This window comes from Arvicanthis niloticus, unplaced genomic scaffold (genome assembly GCF_011762505.2).
Source record: "Arvicanthis niloticus isolate mArvNil1 unplaced genomic scaffold, mArvNil1.pat.X pat_scaffold_128_arrow_ctg1, whole genome shotgun sequence".
Taxonomy (NCBI): Eukaryota; Metazoa; Chordata; class Mammalia; order Rodentia; family Muridae; genus Arvicanthis; species Arvicanthis niloticus.
The window spans coordinates 1-3,695 of NW_023045280.1; the positions used below are offsets into that span (position 1 = coordinate 1).

Here is a 3,695-nt window from a genome sequence, read left to right on the forward strand (position 1 = left end):
ATTAGATTTCTAGATAATTTTTGTTGCTTGTGTTTAGGTATTTGTTCAATATTTTGATAAATATTTGAGTTTGTAAATATAAAAGAATTTTCTGAAAAGTTGAAGAAATTGGACCAAACAGCTCAAACCTATATGACACCAGACATATTTTGGGGGGAGTTTCCTATAACTCCCGAGATGGAACTTGCTGAGCCTGAGCCTGAACATGTTACAGAAGAGAAGCTTTCTCCTGAACCTATTTTGGTTGATAATCCCTCTCCAAGCCCAATGGAAACATCTGGATGTGCACCTGCAGAAGAATATCTGTGTCAGGCTTTCTCTGACGTAATTCTTGCAATGAGTGATGTAGATGCAGATGATGGAGGTGACCCAAACCTCTGTAGTGAATATGTGAAAGATATCTATGCTTACCTCAGACAACTGGAGGAAGAGCAGTCAGTTAGACCAAAATACCTACTAGGTCGTGAAGTCACTGGAAACATGAGAGCCATCCTAATTGACTGGCTAATACAGGTTCAAATGAAATTTTAGCTGCTGCAGGAGACCATGTACATGACTGTGTCCATTATTGATAGGTTCATGCAGAACAGTTGTGTGCCCAAGAAGATGCTACAGCTGGTCGGTGTGACTGCCATGTTTATTGCAAGCAAATATGAGGAGATGTACCCTCCAGAAGTAGGTGACTTTGCTTTTGTGACTAACAACACTTACACTAAGCACCAGATCAGACATATGGAGATGAAGATTCTGAGAGTTCTAAACTTCAATCTGGGTCGCCCTCTGCCTCTGCACTTCCTCTGTAGAGCATCTAAAATTGGAGAGATTGATGTCTAGCAGCATACTTTGGCCAAATACCTCATGGATCTCTCTGTGCTGGACTATGACATGGTGCACTTTGCTCCTTCTCAAATTGCAGCTGGGGCTTTTGCTTAGCACTGAAAATTCTTGACAATGGTGAATGCACACCAACTCTGCAGCACACACTCCCTGTCCTACACTGAAGAATCCCTGCTTCCTGTTATGCAGCACCTGGCTAAGAATATAGTCATGGTGAACCGTGGCCTTACAAAGCACATGACTATCAGACACAAGTATGCAACATCTAAACATGCTAAGATCAGCATGCTGGACAGCTGAACTGTATGCTAGCTCAGAATTTGTCTAAGGCCGTGACAAAAGCTTAATTCCAATGGATACTACATCTGCAAATGCAGTGGGCACCATGTGCTGCCTGTACATAGGATACCGTGTTTACTTGCTCTTCAATAAAGGCTGTGACTTTTTACTTTGCATAGCTTAACTCATTTGAATATGATTGCTTCTGACTTTAAGATAACAAACATTGTCAAAGAATTTAGGAGTATATTAAGAACTGCTTCTAGTTTAACAGCTACCAACTAATGTATATATTTGTATCCTATATGTTTATATACTCCTTCACTGTGTGTCCTTATATCATCATGCAAAGTCTTCTGTCTGGCTCTGGTTTAAACTCTGAGTCTACCAGCTAGTCCTTTGTTCCATTTTCTTAGAGGTGGTTGCCACCTTTAACCATTGTCTCTTGAGCTGCCAACTTTCAGATCTGAAACCAAGTATTTTTGTTATGTAAAATAGGATGTTCAAAATTAAAGGTGTCTTTTAAAAGAATTTGCCCCCAAATCTCAATACCAACAGATAAGGGTATATTCTTGTATATCCTGTGTAGATATGATTATGCATATATTGTCAAGGAGATACTTTTATATGGGTTCATTTATTAACAGTATTCATTTCAGCATTCCTTTCAATGCCTATACTGATGCATTTCCTAGTGTGAACAAACTGTATGTAATATATTCAATCATTCCCTTAGTGATATTCAAGTGCATTCTCTTGTTGCCCTCCATATAGTGCTTCCTAAATGCTTTTTGATGTCTTGCTGGGCTTCATGTATAGTAGCTTTCCCAGGGGGCGTGTGCATTCAATTCTGACAGCCAGATGAGTGTGGCTGGCACCATACCAAGGTGCCACTTCTCTCTCCTGTCTTGTAACACCAACTGGAAAAGAAATCCTGTCTCATTTGCTGTTTTAGTTTATATAACTGATATCAAGTTGAATAAAATTGTATTGATGGCAGAAAAGAGAGATATAGTTGGAAATCAAAGGACACCTCAGGAGATTCAGGCCTTTCTATCACGTGGGACACAGGAATCAAACTCAGCTTATCGGTCTTCATGGTTGGCAACTTTGTCTACTAACCCATCATGCCTACTGAAAACATCAAGGGATTTCAAAGAAACAGGACTTAATATTTTCTAAACAATAGTTAGATGTCCATAGACAGAAATTACCTAGCACTGCTGTCAGTAATTTATAGTTTTCAGAGTTGCAAAGTATCCCCAAACATGTGAAAGTATAGAATTTGATAATTTGCAGATGTCTGGACAAAATTCAAAATTTGCATTACTTGTTTTTGTTTCTGTCTAAAATTTTAGTGTGAAATTAGAAAATAACCTTTAAAATTCATGAGTTTACCAGGCTGAAGGAGATCTACAAAACAGGTGGACATATGCTCATAAATGTGAAATTCTCATCAACTTAAGATGTCTTCCAAATGAGAGGTCCAATATACTTCCATATCTTAGTCCAATTTAAAATGCAATCAGTAATTTCCATGGAGATAACTGGGAGATTCTGAGGATAGATATGTTTGTAATAACAGAACTTTGAGATCTAGGAGTTAGATTATTGCAGTGCATTTAGTGAGGAACATACACCTATATGTACAGATATGTATTTATAGAGTATAGAAAAAGTTGAATTCTTACTGTAGGAGTTTTGTGACTAACTCAAAATCTATACTCATATAAGTAAATCAAATGTGGCTTAATGTCCTAAGTAGCTTATTTCCACAACAATGGACACATATTTTAAAAAATATTAAAATTAGAAAATTGTACAATATGAAGCTTTTATCTCCATTGTCTATAAAAATATAAAAATATATTTTATAAAAGTCTCTTAGAAGTCATTGTTCAAACTGCTGCAAATCCATATACCAAGAATGAAAATTATTTTCAAGCTGAGTTCAAAATCCAAAAAGGAATGCTTTTCAACCTCTACCCCCGCCCCCTCATGAGGTTCCAGTTGTGCAAAAGAAAGGATTATAATATTGAATCCAAATCAGACTGAGTGTAAACTAAAATAGGAATCTGTAATACCTATAGAGGAAGACATACACAGAATAATTTTGAGCTTCTTGTATAGACTGAGAATCCACTGAGAAAGTACCTCCCTTAAGATTCTCACAAGCTTTTCTCATAGTTTTTTGTAATTGCATTTTGTTTGACTGGGCAAGCATTTTTTTCTCCTTCTGACATACCACCTCTACCTCCCATGACTCTCTGTTAATAAGGCCCTTGATGGGTGCTATCTTTTTATTCCCCTTTCATGGAGAAGTCAGCTACAGGGGCCATCAGCCCCATGATCACCTTGGTAGACTTGAGGTCTTATCAAGGTTCACCAAGTTTTACGAATCATTCAGAAAGCCTTTCCAAACAGAAAAAGATTCCTACTCATACCTTATCATATATTTCTATTTATTCCTGGGGCTTTAAGTGTGTCTGTCTGTAATTGAAGGTGTCCTGTGGGGTAATGGCAATTGACCACAGAAAGAGTCCCTGATGGCTTGTTCAAATCATCCCATTAGCTCTCCT

The 3,695-nt window shown here is 37.6% G+C and overlaps 1 pseudogene; it reads left to right on the forward strand.

Annotated features, from left to right (window-relative positions):
- The first annotated feature begins 132 nt into the window (after window positions 1–132).
- Window positions 133–1,184, forward strand: LOC117701546 (G2/mitotic-specific cyclin-B1 pseudogene; annotated as a pseudogene).
- Window positions 1,185–3,695: the final 2,511 nt, after the last annotated feature.